The sequence below is a fragment of the Magnolia sinica genome, chromosome 8 (genome assembly GCF_029962835.1).
Source record: "Magnolia sinica isolate HGM2019 chromosome 8, MsV1, whole genome shotgun sequence".
Taxonomy (NCBI): Eukaryota; Viridiplantae; Streptophyta; class Magnoliopsida; order Magnoliales; family Magnoliaceae; genus Magnolia; species Magnolia sinica.
This window is the reverse complement of record NC_080580.1, coordinates 81,421,628-81,438,260: the sequence shown is the minus strand read 5'-3', so window position 1 is coordinate 81,438,260 and position 16,633 is coordinate 81,421,628.

The following is a 16,633-nucleotide window of genomic DNA, read 5'->3' as shown; positions in this document are numbered from 1 at the left end:
AGCGAAGCAGAGTGAAGATCTAACCATCGATTTTGTTGTATTTATATCTCTGTTTGTATTTGGAAAAATATGTATAGTAGAAATTTAGAAGTGAGTCTAGATTGATAGTGTTTTACATTGTATTGGATGAACGTTTGTGTATTGTAATGATTTTTTTCTTTATTAAATATCGTTATGAACACTTGAATATTAAATTATGACCTAGAATTCGGAGTCGGGTCTGGCCAACTCGGGTATCGAATTTCAGGGCGTGGCATACCGCATAGTCCAACTACTGTCGATCATCCATGTTCATCCCCGATCAATCAAACAAGCATGGGGTGCCCAACCTAATGCGGGGCACCTTTTAACTTAGACAGTTTACAAAGCCGAGTTCGTAACTATATCAATTCTAATCATAAGGTGATATTTAACAATTTATATAATAACAAGGCAAGTCAATCATAAATAATTACTAACTAAAGCAATCTAGATACTCATTAAGCAACTTATTAATGTTATGTGCAAGCCATAAAATCAGAAAATTTATTCATTCAAGCATTTCATCAAGCATGTTGACCACCAAAAGCAAGTAACATCAAGATTAGCAATAACGAAGTAAGTCTAATAATGATAACACATAAAATCTAAATTACAACATAGATTCATCAAATTAGACCCTCAAGGGTTGATAAAAGAAAACCTAGAAGAAATTGTATGCACCTTAGAAGAGGATTATATGATTTAATTGCACTAGGGTTAGAATTTTTTGGAGAAGATTCATCAACTGAGACCCTCAATGGTTGATAAAAGAAAACCTAAAAGGAATGGTCCACACTTTAAAAGAAAGTTATCCAATTTAATTGCATTAGGGTTAGAATTTTTTGGGGAAAACATTAATTTCTAATGTAAAATAAGAAAATACAGTTAATAATCAAGAAAGACTATGATTAGATTATAAAATTGATGGATAGATGCAAATCTTACCTCTGATTGCACATAGGGTTGAATTTGGCAAAGGATTAGGAAGCTTTATGACTGGATTGAAGAAATTACGGCAAGGACAACCACCAAGATCAACGTCTCTCTCTCTTTATCTTTAATTCTCTCTTCCTCTCTTTTCTTTCTCCCTTTCTAGGGAAACTCATATGGAGCAAAGGTGCTACCCAAAATTAGATTTATATAGTGTCATGTGTTCCAATTGGCTTATAGACAAGGTAATATATATTATAACCATATGTGAGATTATTTCTATCTTTTAGAGTCTAGTAGGAGATGTATGGGTCGATATATGTCATATGTTAGTTGACCCTACTGATGATCTACGCAAGGCTTCAATCACCCCGCAAATTAGACACACCAATCAATAGTTATAACAATAAATTAGTTCAATGGTCACCGATTGTCGATCGGGGTAATGACTATACGGATGCTTGTAGGATATTAATTTAGATTTATATCCTTAATTTGATCATGATGTAACAGTTCAAAAGACACAACTTTAGCAAAAATCGGACATGGACAATTAACTTAAGTTTTTATTTAATTTCAGGAATATTTACGTATATCATGCATTGCCATTAAAAGTGCAAGTTTAGCAATTCGAAATGCAATTTTAGCTAGATGTTCAGCTATGCACATCAAGTCCGCTAAGACGAACGTCTTTTTATAGTTTCGAGTCTATCTGCCTACTAACGAGTGACATAGAGTTTGTTTGGTTAATTCGGGTATTTCTGGAATAGATTAGGTAGTGAAATTTCACGTGTGAGATAGACAAGGTTTGGATTAGCTAAATTCATAGTGTCAATTTTTCTCAATTAATGAAAATGGTGATTCGTTTATAATCATCTTAAATCGTTGATTTTTTGTTAAAAGAGTGATCACTAGGTCAATTTAATTTAAGTATGTAAGATAAGCAAGATCTAATTCATTAGTTATCTTAGTTTTAGGTGGATCTTCATTAAACTATAGTGATTTTGATTAATCAGTGGTGGGTCACCCAGATCTTGCCCCTCGATTAATAAATGAGAGGGTTAGGCCCAAGATTTTCGTGATCGAGTGTATTCGTTGACTTCTTACGATTAATTAATCGAATTTGTTTGGTTCTTTACTGATAACAACTACGTATAAGTTAAATAAATGTTTATGGTAGGACAACTTGATTTCTTGAACGCAGAAAGATCAAGATCGTAAACTAAAACAAGAGGTAAAAGAAGAAAGTTATCTATTACAAGCATTCACCACATGTACATGAAAAGATTACAATCATTTAATACATATACATCACATACATCATTCACCACAAAACACCAGGAGTTATAGTGGTTCAGTGTGTACATCAATTGTTCTCAAATAGTTACACCTACTCTACTCCCAATAATCACAACCCACGTGATATTGACATTCACTAAAAATCAAGGTTTTCTCAGGTTCACCTTAAAACCTATACAGTTGTGTTTTCAAATGGGCTATCTCAGTTTTCAACATGTAGTTGTTGTTTAAGATTAATGCATAATTGGATTTTGCGAGTAGCTTAGGGATACATTACTTACCTACTAGCTGTTGCCACATAACTTGGATTTAGATGCAACTTCTACAACTCTTCTCCCCTGCAGGCGAATGTAACTCCTACAGCTCTTCTCCCCTGCAGTCGGCAACTCTCTCTCTCTCTCTCTCTCTCTCATTTCTTTTTCTTATTAGATTGTACAGTTGTAAATATTTTATTATAGGATTTTCCTTATTAGATTGAATAGTTTTCAAATCTCTTATTATAGGTTTTTCTTTATTAGATACAACTAGCAATAGGTTGTACAATGCCTATAAGAAAGGCTTCTCTCCTTCGTATGACATATTGAGAAATAAAATTGATTTATTCTCACCTTACATGGTATCAGAGCTAACTTTCCTTTGCTTATTTTCTGTCTATTTTTTTGGTGCTCCGTAAAAGCGCAGAAATCTAGTGTTCCTCTTTCAGATTAGTCCTAAATGGCTACTTCATCGGCTACTTCACCTAACCCCAAATCCAATTCCACCAATGTTCAAGCAATTCATGATTCTTCCAATCCACTACACCTTCACCATTCTGATCAACCAGGTATTATACTTGTCTCTTAACAACTCAATGGTGACAATTATGCCACTTGGAGTCGCGCCCTGATCGTTGCGTTAAGTGCCAAGAACAAGCTCTGTTTTATTGATAGATCTTATCCACAACCATCCATCTCCTCTCCTGACTTTGCATCCTAGACTCGTTGCAACAATATGGTCCTCTCTTGGATCCTCAATGCCCTCACAAAGGAATTGTCCAATTCGGTCGTCTACACGGAATATGCTCATGACGTGTGGACAGATCTGCGAGATCGTTTTTTCCAAAGCAACGGCCCCCGCCTCTTTCAATTGCAACGATCCATCTGCTCCCACACATAAGGACAAACTTCCCTTGCAGTCTATTTTTCTGGATTGAAGACATATTGGGATGAACTATTTTTTTTACTACCCTCCCCGTGTGCACTTGTAGCACTGCCAAGGATATCATTCCTCATCAAAATCAAGAGCGTCTTATGCAGTTCCTCATGGGACTCAATGAAAGCTATTCAGCAATCCGAGGTTAGTTACTTTTAATGAATCCTCTCCCTATTGTCAACAATGCATACTCCCTTCTTCTTCAAGAGGAAAAACAACGTGAGATCTGCACTCCCAACTAGTCATCTGATGATGCAAAAGCACTAGTTGCTCCATCCATGGGCCTCTCTCGCAACTCTGGACAAAGCTCTTCTAAGGACACTCGTGGTCAGCGCTGATCTCCCCTCATTTGTGCCCATTGCGATTGGGTTGGTCATACAAAAGATAGGTGTCATGCACTCCATGGTTATCCTCCAGGTCATCGTCTCCATGGCACTACTCCGACAAGACCCCCTAAAACATCCACTCCTGACAATCCAGGCTCTTCCAACCACACCGTGTTTCCCCCCACTTTTACTCCCGATCAGTACTGCCAAATCTTGAATCTACTCGATAAAGGTACTACACAGCCTACGGCCAACCTTGCAGGTATCTCCTCTTCCTCTACCATTTCTTCTTCTCCTTCTTCATGGGTCATTGACACCGGGGCAACCACTCATATGTCTCCTTCATCCTCTCCATTTCCCACCATTTTTCACTCTCCCAAAGTCTCTTCAGTCACCTTACCCACCGGCCAGCTTGCACTTGTTTCCCATATGGGCACTGTCCATCTCACACCATCTATCTCTCTTAAAGATGTTTTATTTGTTCCCTCCTTTCGTTTCAACCTTTTATTTGTTAGCCAATTAACCCGCTCTTTAAACTGCTCTGTCACATTTTATCCTGACTTTTGCATATTTTAGGACCTACTTACGAAGACGACGGTTGGACTGGGTAAAGAGCAAGGCGGCCTTTATCACTTTCTACCACAAGCCCCTGCTGCCTTCACTGCTTTGCGTTCTTCTTCGGCCTCTTTAGCCCTTTGGCATCAACGTCTTGGACATCCCTCAAATGCTCGTCTTCACCATCTATCAAATATTTTTCTAGTATTTTATTTTCCAATAAATTTCATTGTAATGTTTGTCCTTTAGCCAAACAAACTCGTTTACCATTTCCTTTAAGTTCTTTTACTACAAATGATCTTTTTGATTTAATCCATGTTGACATTTGGGGACCCTATTCAGTCCCTGCTCTTTCTAGTGCACGTTATTTTTTAACAATTGTCGATAATTTTTCATGTGCAACTTGGACCTTTCTCATGCATCATAAATCTTCCACCAATTCCCTTCTTCGCTCTTTTTTTTGCTATGGTTGCCACACAATTTCACAAGAAAGTTAAACAGATTCGTACAGACAATGGTATGGAATTCTTTTCACATAACTTTCAATCACTCCTCAAGGAACTTGGTATTATCCATCAACATTCATGCCTCGCCACCCCACAACAGAATGGGGTCATTGAAAGAAAACGCCGACATATCCTTGAGGTTGCACGAGCCTTGCGATTTCATGCACATCTTCCTCTCGCTTTTTGGGGCAATTGTATTCTTACAGCTACATATCTCATTAACCGCCTTCCCACCCTCCTTCTTTCAAGAGCAACCCCAATCCAAAAACTGACCTGTACACCTCCGCACTACTCTCATCTTCGTGTTTTTAGTTGTTTATGCTACGATTCCACCTTATCTCAACATCGTGATAAATTCTAATCCCGTTCCCATAAGTGCATCTTTGTGGGCTACCCATATGCACAAAAAGGTTACCGCGTTTTTGATATTTCCTCTAGTAAAACTTCATTTCAAGAGATGTCGTATTTCATGAAGATATTTTTCCTTTTGCCAATCTTTCCACTCCTGACATGCATGTTTTCCCTCTTCCTTATGCAGAAGCAGATGACTCCAACATCCCTGCCCCTACCCCCTCTACCGAATCCCCTAATATTCCCCCTCCTGCATCCTCCCCACTTTCGTCCCTTACTCTTCCCTCCACCACGTCCATCCGCCGTACTACTCGTCCCCGCCATCCACCAGTTTGGCTGTATTATTTTTGAGTGTTTAAATGCCACCATGCCTTTTTCCCCAGCATCGTCCACTTCAGGTAAGGTTCTTTCCTTCCCAATTTCCCGATTTCTTTCATATTCTCATTTCTCACCACCTCATCAAGCTTTTCTCGCCAATATCTCTTCCCTTGCTGAACCTACTCATTACTCTCAGGCTATAAAAGCTTAATGTTGGCGTGATGCAATGGCAAAAGAATCAAGGTCCTTGAACAAAACAATACCTGGACGCTCACTCCTCTACCTCCCGATAAAACTCCGATTGGATGTAAATGGGTCTACAAGCTTAAATTCCGTTCTGATGGCACTCTTGAACGGCACAAAGCTCGTCTTGTTGCTAAAGGATGCACCCAACAAGAAGGTCTTGATTACCACGAGACATTCGCCCTTGTTGCCAAGATGGTCACAATCCGCTGCTTACTCGCGATGGCCGCTATCCGCAAATGGCCGCTATATCAACTTGATGTCAACAATGCCTTCTTACATGGTGATTTGGATGAAGAGGTTTACATGTCTCTTCCACCAGGCTTTTCTAGCAAGGGGGAGACTCGAGTCTGTCGTCTTCTCAAATCTCTCTACGGCCTCAAACAAGCTTCTTGCCAATGGTTTGCCAAGTTTTCCACAGCCATACTCTCTGCAGGCTACACTCAATACAAACCTGACTATTCTCTTTTCACCAAATGTTATGGTGACTCCTTCACTGCTCTATTGGTCTACGTTGATGACATTATCGTGACTGGCAATGATACTTCCGCCATTATCTCCTTAAAGACATTCCTTCATCGTCATTTTGAAATTAAAGACTTAAGCCCACTCAAATACTTCCTAGGAATTGAGGTGGCCCGTTCTAAACATGGCACTTACATCAGTCAACGAAAATATACTCTTGGCATTCTCTCTGATGCTGGCTTACTTGGTTCTCGGCCCACAAATTTACCAATGGATGTCAACACCAAACTCTCCAATAAAATCGGCAATATTCTTTCTAACCCCACTCCATTTCGCCGTCTAGTTGGACGCCTCATTTATCTCACCATCACTAGGCCCAATATTGTGTACTCTGTTCAGACTCTTAACCAGTTCATGAGTCAACCACGTCGGCCCCACTGGGATGCTGCCCTTCGCATCCTTCGCTATCTCAAAGGCACACCAGGACAAGGTTTGCTCATGTCTTCTTCCAGCTCCCTCACCTTGAAAGGGTATTGTGACTCTGATTGAGTCAGTTGTCCTATGACATGCCGTTCCTTAACAGGCTACTGTACCTTTCTTGGTGACTCTCCGTTATCTTGGAAATCAAAGAAACAGTCTACTGTATCTCGTTCGTCAACTGAAGCCGAATATCGCTCTATGGCCACTGTAACTTGTGAGCTCACTTGGCTATTTTATCTTCTTCACAATCTTAATGTCCGTGACATTGGACCCGCTTTGCTATTTTGTGACAATTAAGCCGCCCTCCACATCGCAGCTAACCCTGTCTTCCATGAATATACCAAGCATATAGAATTGGACTGTCACCTTGTTCGTGACAAGATTCAATCCGGGACCATTAAGACTTCATATGTTCCCTCTCACTTATAAATTACGGACTTATTCACTAAAGCGTTGGGCAAAGATTCTTTCCATCGTTTGAACTCCAAGTTGGGAGTTTTTAATGCTCACTCTCCAACTTGAGGGGGAGTATTAGATTGTAGTTGTAAATATTTTATTATAGGATTTTCCTTATTAGATTGAATAGCTCTCAAATCTTTTATTATAGGTTTTTCTTTATTAGATACAACTAGCATTAGGTTGTACAATGCCTATAAGAAAAGCTTCTCTCCTTCGTATGATTTATTGAGAAATAAAATTGATTCATTCTCACCTTACATCTCTGTCACTCTCTCTTGTTTCTCTTCCTTGGATCTCAAAGGGTAAAGAAGAACTCCCTTTTACAAAATCAGATTTAAAGCAAAGAGATCAAGGAATTACAATATCAAATAAGCTATAAAAGAGTCTAAAATTACCGGACTATAGCTTGATAATGACGGGGGATTTTCTCTCAAAGTGGAGGCTTAATGTGGCTTTAATGAATGAATTAAACTAAGAACAAACCTCTATTTATAGGCTGAAAAATGGTTCCTTCGACTGGTCTAAGGTCACATTCGACTGGTCTAAGAATCAACCAAATTTTAAAATTTCTAGCGTGATCGGATAAAACCGACCTTCAACTGGTCGAACACAGCACTCGACTGGGCGAGGGTCCATGAAAATTGTTGCTGGAGTTCGAGTCGAGCTCCCCTCAACTGGTCGAGCCAGTCTCCATGACCGGTCGAGTAGGGTGCTCAACTGGTCGAGGACCTACTAGAAAATTCTGATTTTCAATTCAAATCTTGGACTGGTCGAGGCAATTCTTAGACTAGTCAATCCAGAGCCTGGACTAGTCGAGCATAGGCTAGGACTAGTCGAATTAAAGCCTATAAAAAGTATAAAAATCCATAACTAATATGCAATTGAAAGAACCTTAACCTATGGTCTTTTTAGGGTCATATATACCTGAAACATTGAACTTGATTCTTCAGTAGCTTCAGTAGATCTTCTACTTGATATATACTTGCACTCGAAGCTTGATCTTGAACTTGTTCTTGATGTGAACTTGAACTTGAAGTGAACTTGATCTTAGTAGAACTATCTTCATGTCTTGAACTTTGTAGCAAATCTTCATATGAAGGTGAACTTTCCATCTAATTCATTAGTTATCTTAGTTTTAGGTAGATCTTCATTAAACTATAGTGATTTCAATTAATCAGTGGTGGGTCACTTAGATCTTGCCCCTCGATTAATAAATGAGAGGGTTGGACTCAAGATTTTGGTGATCAAGTGTATTCGTTAACTTCTTACGATTAATTAATCGAATTTGTTTGGTTCTTTACTGATAACAACTACGTATAAGTTAGGATCGAGTGTTAAAAATCACTAAGTGATAAAATAAAATAATTTTAGCAAAAAATTTCTGAGGATTTTTTAAATCCAGGTTAACGAAAATGTAGGACATTATAGTTATACTACCAATCGAGTATCTTTCTTTGAACCATTTTGACTTTAGTTACTATGACAACTATATCTTCATACATTGAACTTACCTCTTTCTTAGGTTTTTAGCAAAACCTGCAAACACATGCAAAATGTCATTTCTTACTACAGATGTGGCATGAACTTTTGGGCTTTTTATTTTTGTTATAGGATTTATTAAACTTATGTTTATTCTTATTAAGTTTCAAATAGTTTTTCTTATCTAGATTACTCTTATTTTGAGATGGCATTTGAATTATATTAATCTTTAATTCACCATTAGAAGTGGTGTCATCTTCTCTGTCTCTCAAACACGATTTTTTTTTTTCAATTTAAAGATGTTTTTAAATCTATTTTAAGAAAAATTCTTTGGACTTGTGTCGTATCTTCTTCCTATAATCTTTCGATGTTAGAGGCAGTTTGACAATTATAGCTCCAACGCAGATAGATTCAGGTAGTTCAATCTTAATTGAGATAAGATGAGCTTGTTATCTACTATAATAAAATTAATGTACATAACGATGATGAATTTATTAGTACCTTCTTCTTCAGCCTTATATCTGAACTTGTGGGATGATCAGACAAAGCGTTGAGAATATGTCTACAGCATACCTCTTCTCGTTTCCTTCTTTTGCCAACTCTCCCTTATGAATCTTGATCGGTCGGTGGAAGAAGGCGGCCATATTTGGATCCAACACATATAAAAACTTCAACGTTATTAATGAGAACTTGAGTTTGTCTTACCGATAGGTGGACTTAGTGACATTGAATCAATCTAGTTTGACCAGATCCTGGTTCATCAACTTAATGGAAGCAATACTGGTTTCGATCTGCATAGAATAATACTTTAAGATTATTGGAAAAATAAATGGTGGAAACAAAAATGGAAATATATATATATATATATATATATATATATATATATATATATATATATATATATATATATATATATATATATATATATATATATATATATATATGTACATATCAAAAACTTAAAACTAGACTCTAAGCACGCATTGGATACGTTTTTCTTAAACCGTTATTTACCTTCTCCCGTCAGTATGAGATCGATGCCAAATTACTAACAAATCGTTTCCAAGATACGACAAGCCTTGATGGTTCTATGTGCAATAATCATAAAGAAACCACGACAAGAACTCAGTATGCAATTTTGCACTTCTAGTATACTTAAGTTTTATGAACAAATAACTCACTTCGAGGTCTTATAAAGAGGGAATGATAGAGAATTTCAATAAAACATTTATATCTCTAAAAAGAGCAATGAAAGATATGATAAATCATCGATTTACACTATGTTTTATAGAAATTGAAAGGTCATGCATTTTTATTTTTTATTTTTAAGGTACTTCTAAACAGTCAATTTCATAACCATTTAAAATGATTATGTCAATTAAAGAAGAAATGCGACTTAACTCAAACTCGCCAAACCAATTGTTTTTCATAGCCGGAAGATGCAACGGTCAAATTCTGTCGACCGAACATTGTGACTATTGATTTTCGTTAATCGATTGGCGCAATGAGCAATTTCTATCGATTGATCATTAAAACGATAAATCTTGCAATGGACCTACTTGCTAATACTAATTTAGCAATGCTACTTGTGATCAATGTGCATGTGCGTGTGAAGTGTAAAGTTTGCAACTAGTGCCTCTAAAGCCTCATTGCCCGTGTTGTACATGTGTGTTTCAATGCTCCACACTGAAGCACATAAGTTAGCCTTCTTCGCTCTACAATTTCCAAATAAAAATATTAGAGCACTTAAAGTTTATAAAGCATTTTAGATTTTCTCTTCAAATAATGTGAAATGAGGTTACCAAAGAATTTGACTTTTACAAACAAATATTCTAAAAGAAAATAAAATTTAAACATTGTTATTTAAAAAAATATACATGTATAAAGGACTAACATTTCTATTACTTTATTTAACCCATTCCAACTGAAATAAAATCTTAACTATTATGATACCTTAAAGCCACCCCACTCAAATAACTAGTTGGCCATTCGCCAAGCCGGTCCTATGGTCTTTCTTTTCTAACTCTCCATTTATCTCAAACATGTGTGGCCCACTTGTCTAACCCAAAATTTTGGGCTTGGGAATTTTCAGTGGGTGCCTCATGATGAATGGCCAAGATCTCGTACACACATGCCAGTTGGCACACGTGTGGCGGATAGCCTCATCGGATCATCTTCTCTCTTTATTTTTATTTTTGAAATTTAAAAAAATCAATTTTCACCCTTATCCAATCTGTTAATAAGGTCACAACTACATGGATGAAGAGGACAAATAAATTTCATATTGATCCAAAACTTCTATGAACCCTAAAAGAGTTTGAATGGTAGATATTCATGCCCCCACTGCTATTTTCAGTGTGGTCTACTTGATCTTTAGATCTGTCTTATTTTTCTGCTCAAGCCTTAAGACGAGCCCACAAAATGGATGGACAGTTTGGATATAACACATACCTCATGTTTATAACACAACCACGTCCGTGCATATAACACAACCACGTAACTTGCTCACATCAACCGCATTTATCTGTCATAATCTCAGAGATCGGTGCTCAATGGCTAGTGGTCGGTGTGGACCCCACCATGATGAATTTATCTCATCCATGCCGTCCATCTATTTTTCTAGATCATTTTATGATATTAACAAAAAAATGAGGTATATCCCAATCTTAAGTGGACAATATTACAGGAAACAGTATTGAATGAACATTGTACGGATTGGATTGGATTGGTCCGAATTAGTCATTGATCCAAACTCGACTTGATGTACGGTCGAATCTGAGTGGGCCTACTCAATCCGACCTAATCCTGTCCTTTGGTTCGGATCAAATTGGTTCAATTATGCGTAGCTCTATTTCTAACTCTCCATTCATCTCAAACACGTGTGGCCCATTTGTCTAACCCAAAATTTTGGGCTTGGGCATTTTCTGCGGGTGCCTCACTTCTTCTTCTTTTTTTTCTTTTTATTTTTTTGTTAGAATACCCACTGTTAGCTCACACATCACTGTTAGCCACCCCCACTAGGGAATCGATACCAAGACCTCATTGTTGAAACGAGGTATCTTTCAGTGGGTGCCTCATGATGAATGGCCAAGATCTCGTACACACATGCCAGTTGGCACACGTGTGGCGGATAGCCTCATCAATCCATCTTCACATGCATGGTTGTGTGAACCTACACATAAACACGCCTTTTCCCACCAGCATGTCACTTGTACAGAAGATCCGAGCCGTCCAAAATGTGTCCGCACCATAAAAATCACATGGGCTGAAAACTAGGGGATTCCACTCAACACGAGGGCTACACCCTCGAAATCAATAGATAGCCAATGGTTTGACTAGATGGACGGTTGTGGGTTAACGAGTGGTTTGGCAGCCTGAGTTGAATTATAATTAGACGGCTAAGATAAGAAGCAAACCAACGGTCCAGAGTTGATGGCCTCTCTCTTACATGCACGTGGCTTAGGAAACCTTGCTACATTCAATATACAAACGCATAATCATTAAAATTGACTGGACACGTCCGGGTCGAAGTTGCAGGACCCGAATCAAACCCGATTAGACCCGAATTCAACCGTATCCGAGACCTGACCTGGACCCATTACATCGGGTCGGTAAATCGGGCACGGACCCGGGATCAGACCAACGCGGAAGATAGGAGCCGTCCATTCCTTTATTCCCAGAATCCCAATCTTAGAAAGCGAAATATGCGCCTCTTATCAGCGACACGCAAGCTTTTGTCGTTTTCTTGTTTTCTGTCCCCCACTGACAAGATAAGGAGCGGGTTTGGTGCCGTGTCATTTTCAACACGTGGGAAACATTATGCAATCCAGACCATTAATTCTGTATGTTTTTAATAATGAGTGGGCCATAGTAGCGGATGCGGTTTGCCTCCCGAGTCCTGACACTGCTCGACGGTCTCTGCGGGCCCTGATGTTTGTGTTCTATCCATGCCGTTCATTCATTTTGTAGGATCATTTTAAGGCATTAGCCCAAAAATGAGGCAGATCAAAATCTCAAGTGGACCACACCATAAGAAACAACGATGATAGAATGGCTACTATTAAAATCTTCCTGGAGTCGCAGAAGTTTTGGATCAAGCTTATATTTGTAATTTGCTGATATTTGCAATTTCCCTTCATCGCTGTCTTTGAGACCTAGTCCACAGGTTAGATGGCAAATAAAAGTTATAGTGAGCCTAGGAAGTTTTCAACGGTGAGCGATGCAATCAACACCGTTTTCCAGCGGTGTGGTCGCTCATATCGCTTATAGTGTCAATAAAATAAGGGAGCGGATTAGGTGAGACGCCCGATCCACCGAGATGGGTGGGACCCTGACTATGGGGCTCACAGTGATATATGTGCCTTAAATCCACACCGTCCAATCATTTTAAAAGATTATTTTAGGGCATGATCCCAAAAACGAAACTGACTTAAATCTTAGTTGGAACACATCACAGGAAACAGTCATGATTGAATCCCCACCATTAAAAACTCCATGGATTCCACCGGAATGTTTATTCGCCATCTAACCTGTTGATAAGGTCACAAATATCCTATTGATCCAAAGGTTTTGTTGCCACAGAAGAAGTTTTTAGTGGTCAATCACCACTGTTTCATGGTCCATTTGGGATTTGGAACTGCTTTATTTTTGGGATCATGCCCTAATACGAGCTTTCAATATGATGGACGGCGTGGATGTAATCACATATCTCACAGTGGGCCCATAGTGAGGGGTCCCACCCACCTCGGCTGTCTCACCTAATCCGCTCCCATGAAACAAATACAAAGTTGTGGGGACACATAGCACCGTCCAGTAGCCACATCGCTGCTGACAGTGTCAATACGCAATCCCCGTTGAATTTTAGCCCTTCAGGTATATAAATGAATAATAAAAATAATAAATCATCAACGGCTCCCGTTGAGCAAAGACCACTCCTTTGTTTAAAACAGAAGTGTACTACATCATTGGATCAGGCCAATAGGCCGAGCCCGTCATTCATCATTAGCCCTGGTCCAGCCCTCCGTCTATGTTCAGGGCCCAATCCTAGCCGTACATGGCTGACCCACCTGGCCAATCTACATTGTTCCCCACAATTTAGGTGGTTTTGATACATTTTTACTACTGCCACGTGTAAAAATGTAGGGAATATAGAAGAGATTTTTTATTTTTATTTTTCTAAGAAGAGAACTTTTGAGAAGTCATTTCACGTGATATAACGGCCCTTCATCCAACTTGAATGAAGGGTTGGGCTGAGAATTACTTGTCTTGCAACTCAGGTGGGGCCCATGACAAGCAAGGGTGAGAATTTCTTCCCACTTTTCTATGACGCACCTGATTTTTGATTCAGGGTGACTTTTGGGCCCTAAGGAATTCCTGAGGTGACTCATCTATTGAACGGTTCAGATTTTGTACACACATTATGTTTGATGAGTTCTCAAGAGAGGGGATTAGGTGTTACATGGATTTAGAGCTGTGCACGAGTCGAACTAGGCTCGGCCACTAGCTGGCCCAGCTTGAACTCGGCTCAGCTCAATCCTTGAGCTACTGGGCTCAGTCAGCAGCTCGGCCACTTCAAGCCGAGTTCAAACCCACGAGGCATTTTCTCAAACACAAGTAACACAACTTTAATTTCCCACTGTATGCAAACCAGTAGCAGCATTTTACAGTCATTTCATCAAACACTCCATAGGCATCATCAAAATCAAGATAAAAATATAATTTTATCATGTAAATTTTTATTTTTATTTTTTGTAGTAATTTGTTACATATTCATACCTTCTTCGCCACTAGCCAATCCCGTGAAGAATGTATACACCCAAAATAAAACTTCACTTGAGTCTTTTCATCTAACACTTGGTGGGTGACATCAGTATCAAAATAACCGAGTCACCAAACTGGTTTGATTTGAGTTCAATTTGAGTTAAGGTTTGATCCAAGTCTATTCGAGCTCGAAATTTTTTCGAGCTTCCAAATATGCTCGACTCGGCTCGAACTCAATTTCGAGCAAGGTCAAATCGAGCTTTTTTTAGTTGAGACGAGTGAGTTAAACGAGCTGTAGTTAATGGGTGTTATCCTTACCGTGTGCGGCCCACCTTGATGAATGTATTACATATCCACACCGTCCATCCGTTTTTTCAGCTCACTTAAGGATGTTATCCCAAAACTTAAGCAGATCAAAATCTCTGGTGGACCACACCACAGGAAAATTTGGTGAATGACCATTAAAAGCTTTATGTAGGACACAAACGTTTTGGATTAAGCTAATCTCTGTATCTTCCCTTCATCCAGTTCCTTAACCTTATCAACAAGTTGGATGGCAAATAAACATTACGGCTCAGCTTACAGTGGGCCTTGGAAAGTTTTTGACGCAGGGGAGGACGTGAGGTCGAGCACCGTCTTCCTCAAAAGAATAACTATTCCGAATCCACGGAACTTCTCTTGACTCCTCACAGAGACTTCTCGAATCCACGAGGAAAGAAAGCAAAAATTAGAAATAAATTCTAATAAATTCGAAATTGATTGATGAATAATTGATAATCCTCTAATGCGTCTCCTTACACCATTAATAAAGAAAAAATAAACTAAAATTCGTAATTACCAAAAATAGCAAAATTCTAACTCTAATAAAAATCATAATTCTAATAAAACTCTTCTAAGGCTTAATTTTTAAAAATAAAAATTACAAGTAAACTTTCTTTAGAAGAGTCCTAGTATAACTAAAAGTTATTTCTAAAATGAAAGAAAATCTAAAACTCTAAAAATATTTAAAAAATTGAAATTACTAAAAATAGTAAAATTTTCCTAAAAATTCATTTTTGAGTTGAAAGCGCGCGTTTTCTGATGAAACGGACAGATGCGACCCACTTTGTGGGTCGGTTCACCTCGGATGGCCCATTTCAGTAAAGATTGATAGGTTGTGTGCCCCGTAACGATACCCGGATCAAAAGTTATGGTCAATTTACGGTCCATCTTCTTTTGGCCCAACCATGCTAGGAACGTATCTGTGACACGATCTACATCAGACCCCTCCATTTGAAAAAAACTTGTCCTCGAGTTACGCAAGAGACTTGGCACATGAGTCTGAGATAACTTCTGACGCCGATGTTCATTAACCTTTTTTTTGTACTTGGCACTAAGCTCTTGAGTTGACACAATACATATACTCATACTTTCCTTGACTTAACTAATATCGATCAGTTCCTTTACATCTGCCTTCAAGATCTCATATTTTTTCTGATAATGTGGGCAATTAGGCGGACTTGCTCCTGCGACGGGATCAACGTGATTTTGCATATCTTGTATGGGAGGTAATTTATTAGGGAGTTCATCGAGCACAACCCCCTTGAACTCCTACGATACTGGTTCCAAATCCTCTAGGATATTCACAGGCTCCACATAGTTTTTCTCTTCAACTAATGCATATATATCTCTCGTTTCCTCAGATTGTTTAACAAAGGCTTGTTTAGTCATGAAAGATTATCCTTCTACTTTAGAAGTCTTGAGTTGGTTCACCGTTCCCATAGGGGTCACATGTTCGCCACTGATGAATCCTACGGTCTGTTGCAACTCCGTTTTGACCTGATCACCTCTCGCCGACAAATAATAGGATTTCTCTATATAACCCTTTAATGATTGGTTATCTTGCCAATAATTTTGATTTTGTTGGAATAATACCTGATCGTAATTAGTAGGGAAGAATCGCATGCACAACAACTTTTTCATCCGCGACCACATGCGAATTGGCGCCTTTATTCGTCTCGTTCACTCGGGTTGAAGTTGTTCTCACCAATCTGAAGCTCTGCCAGTCAATTTGTAGGCTACGAGTTTAACTTTCTTTTCTTCCATTATGTTCATGTAGTCGAAAAAACGTTCGATTTTACGCAACCAATCGAGGAAGTCCTTAAAGTAGAGTTGACCATTAAAACTAGGAAGATCAACTTTCATCTTGAATTCTTGATCCATCCGATCCATCTGATCAATGACTCGTCTAGGATGCTGTAAAATCATATC